This window comes from Bos mutus, chromosome 25, assembly GCF_027580195.1.
Source record: "Bos mutus isolate GX-2022 chromosome 25, NWIPB_WYAK_1.1, whole genome shotgun sequence".
Taxonomy (NCBI): Eukaryota; Metazoa; Chordata; class Mammalia; order Artiodactyla; family Bovidae; genus Bos; species Bos mutus.
The window spans coordinates 7145192-7157716 of record NC_091641.1 but is presented as its reverse complement, the minus strand read 5'-3'; the positions used below and the strand labels follow the sequence as shown (position 1 = coordinate 7157716).

General features: G+C 47.3%; 1 protein-coding gene and 1 non-coding gene across 2 annotated transcripts in view; one reads left to right on the top strand and one right to left on the bottom strand.

The window, feature by feature from the left end:
* Nucleotides 1–12525, bottom strand: part of CUX1 (cut like homeobox 1) — a 330995-nt gene that overhangs the window by 213202 nt on the left and 105268 nt on the right.
* Nucleotides 2509–2580, top strand: TRNAS-GGA (transfer RNA serine (anticodon GGA)). The gene has a single exon. It is a non-coding gene; the product is annotated as a tRNA-Ser (tRNA).

The window sequence follows — 12525 nt, the reverse complement described above, 5'->3', positions numbered from 1 at the left end:
CATGTATACCTAAATACCATTCAACCTCATGCCACACCACCATCAAACGACATACACCATTATCATTAAACCCTACACACACCCACATCCCAAATACCATTAAACCACACACACCCCATTACCATTAACCCTATACACACCCACACGTATGCTTAAATACCATTAAACCACACATGCACACACACATCCTACATCACCATCAAACTTTACACACACACCCAAACACCACTAAACCACTCACACACATGCACACATACATCCACATGCCATCACCATTAAACTCAACACACATACACGTGTTGGGAAGGGAAAGGCTCTCTCCCCTCCTGTTCCTCGAGCCTTCTGTTTTATTATGAGGCTATAGGAAAGAGATTGCTTTTATGCTCTGATCCAAATAAAACTGTCCTCCGTGGGAGGCCTGCAGTCAGACAGGGTGGGCGGGTGGGCTGCTGTGGCCCTGACACAACGACAGTCCCCTGCCTGGAGACGGCCCGAAGGCCCTAGGGTCTGAGTGCCGGATCCCAAGTCGGGGCAAAGTCACCACAATTGCTTGTAGCTGTGCTGCCACTGTGTGTCCTGGGAGCCATGGCTTCTGGACGCAGGGGGTGTGTTTATGATCAAAAGAGGATGATGGCAAAAGAGAACGGGAACCGGATGGAACAAAGCTGACAGTCTCTCCTTTGACTTCTTAGAGGCCAGGTGTGTTTCAAGCCATCTGTGCCCTAAGCCAGCACCAGCAATGACAATGACAGAAGTAATAATACCAACAAGCACTGGGCATGTACCAGGCACCAGCTACTGTGCTGAGGACTTTATTTGTATTAACTCAGCTAATTCTCATAACAACCTGACGAGGGGGCATTATTCATAGCTGAGATGGCCAAGACACAGAGGGGTTAAGTGCTTGCCAAAGGTCAAATAGGAAGTGGCAGGGCCAGACTCCCCACTCTGAGGGCGGATGAGCAGTTAGCCAATGTGATTCCTCCCCCAACCCAATTAGCAGCAAAATTCCAGTTAAAAGGAGGACTGGCTAGCCAAGTACAGATGGACAGCATACTTTCTGGAACTAGAATTGGGGGAATTTTCCTTTGAGAGAACAGGGTGGTTTTAGAGAGGGTGGCAGGTGATAGCACAGCAGGTGCTGGGAGAAACCACAAGATATAGAGGGCGACAGCCAAGCAGGGGCAAGAGCCCTAGCAGGGGCGAAGAGGGAGACCCCAAGGGCAGGAAAGAGGCAGCAATTACAGCTACACTTAAACAGTAAGTGCCTCAGGCCGAATAAGAAATATGAAATTGATGACTAATCCTTATAATGAAAGGGAGGGGTCAAGAATGAGGAAAGGAGTAGAGAAACCCATTTCTCCCAGAAAAGAACACTCAGCACGCTTCTCCCATCTTCTTACGCGTGCCAGGGCACACACAAATGCATCCACTTACACACGCCTGCAAACCCGATTTCATGGCTCACACAGGCCAAATGGAAGATACATAACAATTCGTTATCTCTGGCCTCTACAGGCTGCCAAATCCATTGACTAAGTAGATATGCAAGATTTATACACAATAGCTTTAGCAGAAGTCAAGATCAAATTTTATCATAAAAAAAATTTAAGCAGGAGGTCCCAACAGGGCTGAGCAATTCGAGACTCTGCTCAGCGATAGTTTGGTTTGGTTTCTGCGCAGTCAGAGTTCCGTTTTCTCTGCCAGATGAGGAAGACTGTTGAAGGCAAGATGAACCAGGAAAATACTAAAAAGATGAAATCAATACATTTGAGCTTTCAGTTCGTCAGACATCTAATTCCTACCTGTATTGGAGAGGGGGTGGTGAGGTGCTGCTGTTATTGTTCATGAATTTATCTTTCTGATTACAGAGTAATGGAAGGCCATGGCAATGTATGCTTAAAGCAAAGAAAAGTATAATAAAGAAGAAAAATTACTCCAAGTCCCACGCCCTGAGGTACCCACTTACTATTTTGGCATAGTTCCTTCCAGTATTTTTTTCTGTGCATTTCTTTTATAATTGTAATAATACACTCTCTATACTTCCTAAGCTGCCTGCTTTGTTGAAGCCTGCCCAGACACTACACGCTCTCTGCAAACAAATTTTTAATGCTTGTATAACACTTTAGAGAGTGGCTACTCCTGGTTGCTTTTCAAAATATACTGCTTTAGTTCTAATATAATACTGATCAATATTGTGACTGAATGAGCAAACAACTGAACAAACAGGCAATAACATATGTACTGCAAGGCTCCACGTGGGGGTAGTGTGCGACGCTTTCCAAATGGTTTGTGTAGATTCCATTCTAATGTAAAAATGATAACAACAATCGTGTGTGTGTTAGTAGCTCAGTCAAGTCCGACTCTTTGCAACCCCATGGACCATAGTCCACCAGACTCCTCTGTCCATAGGATTTCCTAGGCAGGAATAGTGGAGTGGGTTGCCATTTCCTTCTCCAATAACAATCATAACTGATATTTATACCTAGCTTAGAGTTTATAAGGGCTTCCCTGGTGGCTCAGAGGTTAAAGCATCTGCCTGGAATGCGGGAGACCCGGGTTCGATCCCTGGGTTGGGAAGATCCCATGGAGAACGAAATGGCAACCCACTCTGGTACTCTTGCCTGGAGAATCCCATGGAGGGAGGAGCCTAGTAGGCTACAGTCCATGGGGTCGCAAAGAGTCGGACAGGACTGAGCAACTTCACTTTCACTTTCTTTTTCTTTAGAGTTTATAAAGCACTTTTTGCGTGCATTTAGCTCATTCAAGCCTCACAGCAACCTCAAAAAGGATTCTTTTTCTGTCTACGTGACAGAAAAAGAAAACCAAAGATTAGAGGTTAAATGGTTTTCCCATGATCACACTTCCAGAGGCGGCAGGGGCACAGAGATGGGACCTGACTCCAGGTCAGTGACTGCCATATCAACACCATTCTCCTGAGGGCCAGGCTGTCTGCTGGGCACCCCCGCTTGGAGGCATCCTGGAAACACCTCACTAGTCAGTGTGTGTGCTCAGTTGCTTCAGCTGTGTCCAACTCTCTGTGACCCTATGGACTGTAGCCTGACAGGTCCTCTGTCCCTGGGATTTCCCAGGAAAAAATGCTGGAGTGGGTTGCCATCTCCTTTTCCAGGATGTTCCCGACCCAGGGATCAAGCCCACGTCTCCTGCACTTCAGGCAGATTCTTTACCCACCGACCTATCTGAGAAGCCCATTTCTGCAGATCTCTACCTACTATCCCAGTGGGCTTCCCAGGTGGCTCAGTGGTAAAGAATCCCCCTGCCAATGCAGGAGTGGCAAGAGACTCAGGTTCGACCCCTGGGCGGGGAAGAACCATTGGAGAAGGAAATGACAACTCATTCCAGTATTCTTGTCTGGGAAATTCCATGGACAGAGGAGCCTGGTGGGCTACTAGTCCATGGGGTTGCAAACAGTCAGACACGACTGAGAGACTGAGCACACACACACTATCCCACTAGTATTTCATGCTTTCTAAGTTTTAATCTTATTCGTCATCACCCCTCCCCAACTAATCCCTCTTGGATTCTCACTGGTGGCACGGCCCACAACAGCCCCAGCCAGAAGCCCCCTCCTCCCTCACCCCTCCATCCAGGCAGCCCCAGAGCTCAGGCCCCATGACACGGGAAGACCTTAGCTGAGCTCATCTTCTGTCACGGGGCACAGTGACTGGCAAGCCAGGGGCATCGGGAGGGAAGGACGGGTCTTCTGACTCCATACACTATATTCTGTTACCAACAACGCATGGACTTACAATGGAATTAAAGTTATGGCAAATGCACAGGAAAAAAAATTTTTTTCCATCTCACTGAATTCTCTTTACATGATCAGGCTCTTAAAAATAACAAATTAAAAAAAAAAAGGAATATTAAGGGCTCATTACGAGTTTTATCTGAAGCCAGGACTTCTAGAGCTTTCCTTGATAAGAGTAAGAATCTCACAATTAATCATCCAATTAATTTCCAATTCTCCTTTACAAAATGAATCTCATTAGTAAAACCTGGAGTGGGGCAAGACAAACACAATGAACCTCGCTCTAAGTTAAAAAGACGGTGACCAATGCAACTGAAAAGAACATTCGGGTAAACACAGTTAGACTGCGGTCCAGGGCGGAAGAAGCTTCGAGCTGACCAGGCAGTCGTAAAACGCTCCCTTAAGTTCGTTTCAAGGGACCGTGCTGTTACAAAGCGACTGTGCCAATTCAAGGCGTCTCGATGGCATTCAAGTCTTATTAAAACGACAAACCTATTCTCTTAAAAAGAACAATGGCATTCGAAAAGCATTGCAAAATTAATCTAGTTATTGCCCTATAAAGAGACAAGGATGTAACTATGTTTTAAAGGGGCCACAGGTTGTGCCATGTTCAGAGAATCCGTCCACAAAGAAATCCTCCACAGGACGTCTCCCCATTAATTAGGCAATGAAAACAGCAGCCTCCCCGAATCAAGCAGGAACAAACAGGAAAGAAAAGAATATACTTCTTGTGAGCGGGGGAAAAAAAAACACACACACACACACGCACAATGAAATTAAAGGCAAGGCACTCCACCCTCAATATAATCAGCTTCAACAGAAATAATTAGAGATCTTACGTGGGCTTCCATGGTTTCTGCTCCCTGCTCTAAGGGGCGCCCGGGGGGGGAGCTGGGCATTCGGGCTCCTTTGTGCCCGTCCCAGGGCGGGAGCGCTCTTTGCTCGGCCTCGTAATAAGAGGCTGGAAAAGCCAGGTGCTCCAGAGAAGAGAGTAAGATTCTCCTTCTGTGGGGTGGGGTGAAAGGAAAAGAAGATAGAGCTGAGGCGGGGAGTGAGTTAAAGAAAGGGGGGCCACAGAAAGGAGGCGACTCAGAAACGGTGATGCTGGGCAAATGCTCCTGATCACAGCCACACTCCCTCTCCTGTTACACACACACACACACTCTTTCTCTCTCTCTCAGGTGCAGTGAACACTTTGGAAGAGAGTCTGGTTTTCCTTAAAATAAAGGTATCACCTCCTTCAGATATAAAAAGAACTCTCTCTAGGGTAGATGCCCCAGTTAAAGCCTCAGTGTCACCTCCAGTTCCCTGTTGGTCACCTCTCCCACCGCTCAATGCTCTGGACTCTGACTGTGGCCTTGGTCTGCCCTGAGCTGGCTGGCAGAGGCAACCTTTACCCCTTGGTTCCAGCTGGGTTCCCATGATACCCCCATTTCCACTTTCCCAAGTTGGCAAGCCGGCCTTCTCGGACTCCAGCGATGCGTTTCTCTGCCTTGTGCGCCCCCTCCCACCACCAGGTCCCATGCTTGCGTGAGTGGGACTATTTTTACCTGCGTTCACACTCATCACACTTCACACTGAGTCTGGTACACGGATGGGGCTTCAAGCACAACGACATTAGTACGAACGGTAACAGCAGATGGTCCAGACATGTGTTCCTGCCAGGGGCTCGGGTACCTTGTCTCACTTCATCACCCCAACAGCTCTTAAGAGGTGGGTGCTAGTGTGCTCCCATTTTACAGATGGGGACACTGAGATTTAGAGGCCAACTTACTTGCCCGGGGACCTCAGCGAGCAAGTGGTGGGCTGAGATTCCGGTCTTAACCTGTTTCCAACTTACAGATGCTTGGTGAATTGATCACTAAATACCATAGGCTCTCAAAAGAGACTCTTCTCTTTTGCAAAATGTCAAACATTTTTTTAGTTATTATTTTCAAAATAAAGACTAATAACAAATCTCACTACAGAAAATTTGGAGAACTTAGGCATGACAAAGAAAATAAAAACAATCTCACACCATTCAGAAATAATCCCTGCTAAGACTCTGAATTATCTTCTAGTCTTTTTTCTATGTACTGAGGTGCCCTAGGCCTTCTGTATACATAATAGATATTCATGTACATCATGCTATATATGGATGTGTTCATGTTGTCTATCATTTTTGCATATTTTTCCCATAAAACTATGATAATATAGTACCTTACCCTCTTTCATATCATGATCATTTTCCATGTTATTAAGATATTCTTGGGAAAGAAAATCAGTTACATAAACATTTCAAGGAATGAATTTAACATAAATTAACGATTCCCCTAGATTGGACATTAGGCTGCACCTATGTTTTAGTATTATAAATAACTCTACAGTAAGCATTCGTGCTCATAAAGCTTTGACCACATTTCTAATTTTTTCACCTGGGGGAGAGGGAAGAAACAGGGATTAGTGAGTCAGTAGAGTGTATTTAAGGTCACTGTTCTCAGAAAGGTCAGAACTAACATTCCTATTAAAACATTTCACAAAGTTTTCTGAGGTAAAAACTGGATTGCACGATCCCTTTGATTTTTTAAAGCTGATCTACTTTACCATCAAGTCATGAACTATCTATTCTTTCATGAGTCAGTTTATGGTTTTGTGTATCTGGCGTCGTAAGCTGATAAGCTGACTGGTGATAAATATAACTGGTATCTGCAAAAGGCCATTCCCAGCACAGAAATGGAAATGACCTAAGCCTGGTGCAGTGTGGTGGGGCCTGTGATGCTCCTGTGGGACGCAGCTGTGTGCACCGCATCCCTCCTGTGAGGTGTGGGGAGATACCCTCGCTTTCATTCCCGACTTTAGAAACAAGCCTTGGCAAGTCCCGGCTGCTTCAGGGTGGAGAGCAAGTTGTGACTCTCGGCTCTGTCAGTCGGCACCCCTTGTGGGCAGCTCAAAATCCCAGGTCCGAGTCTAGGCCCCCACCCTCTGCTGCCCGCTCTGGTGACTGCCCTTGGTGGGACCCCAGCTCCTTGGCCTTTTCCCAGGCCAGTCCAGCTCTGAGACCCAGGCCTGGGGACCTGGTGATGACGGGGCCAGCATGTGGCTGCAGCCTGGGGCTTCTGAGCTGGCCCAGGAAGGGCCAGACCTGGGCCAGAGCAGGCAGCTGGGGAGGGTGGAGTGAGTGCCTGGGTTTCCTTGCCCCTGAAACAGGCAGGATACCACGCCTGTCTCATGAGGCACTGTCAAAATGAAGTAAGAGAAGGTTGCTGCCTCACCACTGACAAGTGCATGGCTCCTCCCCCTCTACCCCTTCCCAGCGCCAGCACAGCAGGAGCTGGGGAACCTCCAGGGAGAAGGGACAGCGTGGATCCCACGTCGGCTTCTCCCTTTCCAGATCCTGCACTGAAACAGCTCCTCAGTTAAAATACTCATTTGTGATCCATTTCTCACTTGGTGAGACCCCAGGCATGGGCACCAGGTAAACCAGAGCACTGTGGAGCGGGGCTCTGCCCTGCAGAGCGAGCGAGCAGCACACAGGCCCAGGTGTGCACCCGGGCGTCACCTGCGGATGCTGTGCGGCTGAAAGCAAGTGACTCCAGAAGTCCCCGTCCTTCCAAGTCTCAGCCTCCTCTCTCTATGGGGAGGGCATGGCCTCCGTCTCGAAAGGCTGTTTTGCACATGAAATTAGATGATCCAGCAAGGTACCCACCTAGACGTGAGAATTCTGCCTGGCAGATAAGAAGGATGGTGGTGATAAAATAATTACAACCGACATTTGTTGAGCCCATACTCAAAGTCACGTTTTGAAAAGATGTTGACTTCACTGGTAAGTTTTCCAGAACCAAGAGTCTAACATGTTTAGGACGTGCTGAAGACTAATACAATAAAAGGTCAGCAAGCTCTAATCCTAACATTACAGTGATAAGTGAACTAACGCCTCTCTCTCTCTTTTTTGGATTTCCTGTGAGGAGACGCTTAAAAGTCAAGGCCACGTGTCCACTTCAGTCATCGGTGTCACGAGACAAAACAGGCATCATTGGGTTCAACTGTGTTCTGGAACTGGCCTGAGCACCGGGCCTCAAGTCCAGCTGATCCGGGCGTTATCTATATTTGGTGCATGATGTCAACCTAGAACATCTTATTCTTTCATGTTTAATAAACCAGCTTAAGACATCATTACTCACCACCCCGGTGAATTCATTTTGAAACTCTGAAGGCGGACAGGGTATACCTCACATTTCTCACTAAAAGAGAAGTAGCTTAGCTCTCCACTGGCAAAATGTGAACTGGCACAATGTCTTTAAAAGGGGGCAGGGGGCGGGCAGACCAATTCCCACACCAGCTCACTTTATGAGTTTTACAGACAAGAAGGCTGAAAACAGATACACAAGAAAAGGTTTTTTTCTTCTAATAAGCACCTTTCTACAAGAAGCTACCAATTATGAAAACCAGAAATGCATTTGAATGCTTCTTCTTGCACCAAGTAGAATGTCAGCTGCTTTTATTTATTGCTTATTTGAAAGGGAGGGAGGGAGAGGAGAGTAAAATTTCCTTTTTCTTCTCTAACATGATGAGTCACAATTTCCAAACATCAATCAATCAGTGAGTCAGAGGCGGGGAGAAGAGGAAATGACCCGGAGCCTCCTACCCTGAGCGCCTCCAGAACCCCGCCGAGCCAGGAAGTCCAGGTGGGGACTTGACTTCCCAGTCCTCACACCTGGGGGCCAAGCACCTCCATTAGTCACGCCCTAAGCATAGGGTTCCTTTGCTCATTCACTGAGTTGCCCAATAAATATTTTGGGGTGTTGTGTGCTGGGAATACAGAGATGACTAAAATGGCCCTATCTGAGTCCCCATCCAGGCCATAAACTGCATTCTGAACGCGCAAGAAGCACCCTACTTGGGGATGCACCAGCAGGCACGGAAGCATCCGGGAGGAAAACCCCACAGGTGGGGTAGCTGTGGGGCTGGGAGGCTCCAAACATGCTTCTAAGACAGGGAACACCTGAGCTGAGTCAAGAGTGACCAGAAGTTAGGGACGAGGCTGGAGGCAGCCAGAGAGAAGAGCTGTTCCAGACAGAAGGGTTCCTGTGCACTTGCATGGGTTGGGGAAAGGATGCTGTGTTCCAGAACCTACAGGTAGTCCACCTGAAGCACAGACTCTGCTAGTGAGGGAGGGATACGGCCAGAGACCAGTTCTCGAAGGGCCTTCCTTCCCTGCTAATGTTGGCTTTGTTCCTGGGGTGTTCCTTAAGTGTGTTCTGTGCTTCTGGACTGGAGGGAGGGTCTCATACCTTAGCTGGTGGGTAGGGCTGATTAAGACACAGACTGTAGGGCCACCCCCAGAGTCCCCAGTTCATCAGGTCTGGAGTAGGCCCAGGTGATGGGATGTTGCGGGTCTGGGACCACACTGAGGACCTGTAAGAGCAAGGCTTAGCACACCCAATCTGGCTCATGGCCTGCTTTACTTTTCTACATAAAATATTACTGGACCTTCATTCATGTATTACTTACGGTGACTTTACATCAGAGCTGAGTAGTTGCAAAGAGACTGGATTGCCCACAAAGCCTATATTATTTTACCATCTGGCTCTTTGCAGTCCAAGTTTGCCAACCTCTGCTATAGGATGGCTTAGGTGATTAGGAAAGAACAATTACAACTTTGTGGCCAGTTCATCTTGGATGGTACTAAATTAACCAATACCCGGCAGGTTTCTTTTCTGCAGGACTTTCTCAGAGCCTTTAATAACTTATTTTTCTTGGTGTTTCCAATAACACAACATTAGTCTGTGAGATGCCACTAAAGAATTTAACCAAGGACGTTCATTGATAGACTTGTCTCTTAGGAAAATCACCCCAAGGGCAGACAGACTGGAAAGGAATGAAAGTGGAGGTCAGGAGACCAGTTAGATGATTGCCATGGTAACCACATAGGCCGTGACAAAAGTATGCACTAGGGCAGGGGTCAGTAAACTTCTTCTGGAAAGGGCCAGACAACAAATATTTCTCCTCTGCAGGCCTTGATGTCTCTGTTGCAACTACTCAACTCTGCCCTGGTGGCACAAAAGCAGGCAAAGGCAACAAGCAAACAAGTGAGTATGGCCGAGTTCCAATAAAACTTTGTTTACAGAGTCTCAGTCTGGGATGGTGGATCGTGGCGATCGTGGCAGAGCAACCTGAATGTTCTTAATGTCCCTGGACTATATACTCAAAATGGTTAAAATGGTAAATTTTATGTTAGATATCTTTTACCATGGGCTTCCCAGGTGATGCTAGTGGTAAAGAACCTGTTTGCCAATGCAGGAGACATAAGAGACCTGGGTTCGATCCTTGGGTCGGGAAGATCCCCTAGAGGAGGGCACGGCAACCCACGCCAGTATTCTTGTCTGGAGAATCCCACAGACAGAGGAACCTGGCAGGCTATAATCCATAGGGTCCCAAAGAGTCAGACATGACTGAAGTAATTTAGCATGCACACACAATAAAAGAAAACAATTTTTTTCCACACACACAAAAAACCCTCTAGGGACACTGAAACTCGAATTTCATAATTTTCATGTGTATCATAACATACTCTTGTTTTCTTTAAACCATTAAAAAAATGCAGACACTACTCTCAGTTCATGGGCATGCAAACACATGACTTGCAGACCCTGGCACTTGGGCAGAGGGTGCAGAGGAGGCAGCAAAAGTGACAGCCGGTCAGGAGCTCAAACCAGCAACTGGTGACAGGCTAGCTCGGGGGCAGGGAGGAATCCACATCCTCCCCACTGGGGTCTGGGCATCGTGGAAGCAGGCAGAGGGGGTCCAGATGCTCAGCCAGCATGTGAAAGGAAAGGTCTCAAGAGAGAAGCCAGGTCCTGATGGACATGTTTGGGGGACACCAGCAACCCCAGTCAGGCCCATGCCTTGGCTGCCAGCCTCTGGGGGTCATCGGTCACTCCCAAAGGCCCCTGTCTGCGTCTGGCGATGCCTGCCTTCTCCTTTCAGAAGCCTCTCCCCTCAGTGGCTGTGCCCTGTGGACCCCTGCCCTGCAAACAAAGAAAATTGTCTTATCCAAAATAAACTATCACTATGCAATCCAGTCAGGGGTTGGGGGTTGAATAATAGTCAATCTTTCTCAAACAATCAGTAGGGAAGGACATGACACAAATTTCTAAATTTCCAATCTTCTGTGGACTGTTGTTGTTTTTCTAATATTTTGATGTATTTATTCACCTATGCTGGGTCCCAGTTTCGGCACACGGAATCTTTAGTTGCAGCATGTGAACTCCTAGTTGCAACATGTGGGATTCAGTTCCCCGACCAGGGATCAAACCCGAGCCCTGCATTGGGAAAATGGGGTTCCAGTCACTGGACCACCAGGGAAGTCCTTGGACTGGTATTTTTACAAAATACAAGAAAAATGCCACGTGGACATCACTGTAATATCAAGAGGCCACGAATGTTTCTAAAGGCCGCTCTGAACCCCTGTGCTTATCTAGCTGCAGGCCAGTAATGGCTGTTTCCTGGTCCTCGGGCGGCACTCTGACACACTTCAAGTGGCACACTGGCCTAGATCATGCCTCCTGAAGTTTCTCTGCTGAAAAGAGCACAATGTACAACCCAACTGGGCCAGCAAGTCCGATCCCCCAGGACAGACCTCCCTGGAATGCAGGGGACCTCGCTGTGTGTCAGCAGGAAAACCAACCGCCTCCGGCACCTCACAATCCGGAGGTCAGGGGAGAAGCTGTGATTGCCCGTCTGGGGCACAGACCAGACCCTCAGTGGTTGGGCTGGCACAGCACAGCAGGGACCAGCTGGCCAGCAAAGAGACCAGAGCACCCGCCCCGAGGTACCTCAGAGAGACAGAGGGGCGGGGACAGTTCTCTGGCTCAGACAACTCTGATGCCGAAAATCAACAGAACAGGCAACAACCAGAGGTTTCTCTTTATATTAAATGCCCACCTTTATCACACAGTCCCAGGGCACATCAGTCTCATATGAAAAGCTGATCCCTACAGAGAATTCAGGGCGCAGAGGGAGTGCACGACTCACTCCATCAGGGCGGACATGAGTTTTGCATTTAAGAGATGTAATTGCAAATCATTTCAGAAACTGCTCGACAACTAATTGTCATTATAATACCAAGTTTACATTGCCAAAATAATGGACAAATATCACCATGTAATAGAACAGTACAAAAATGGTAATTTTACTATGGAAAGTTGGAACTTGCCATTTCAAATTAGCAGAAGCTGTGAAGTGGGCATTACTGACAATGTGAATATAGTAATTGGGGCTGATTTCTTGGCGCCTGGCCGAATCTGGCTGCCTGGCGTCCTGTGAGTTAATTATAGCTCTGCTAACGGAGCGGGAACACTTAGCAAAGAGACGCAGAGATAAAACTCTGCTCAGGTCTCTCTACAGATGAGGCAAATGTGAATGTTTTGGCTGGAGATCCAGTGCAACAGACATTATTCCCAATTAATTTCTTAAACGGCAGCCCTAAGAAAATATGGACATTTTCCTGCTGAGGTCAACAATCTACAGAGGTCAAACTTAGTGAAGGTGTCCTTGCTATCCCCAAATCTGTCTTCACGCGTTCCATGTTGTTGATGAAATAGCTAAGTCAGTCATCTTAGTCTAACGCCCCCAAATATTTAATTTACGGCTTGGAAAGTTGCCTTTTAAAAAAAGTTCCAGAAATCAAAATATGTGGTTCTCCCCCAAATTTAGCTCTATCTGCAGACTGAGACAGTTATTTCACTGTAGGCTTAAAAAAAAATAAATCTTTTAAT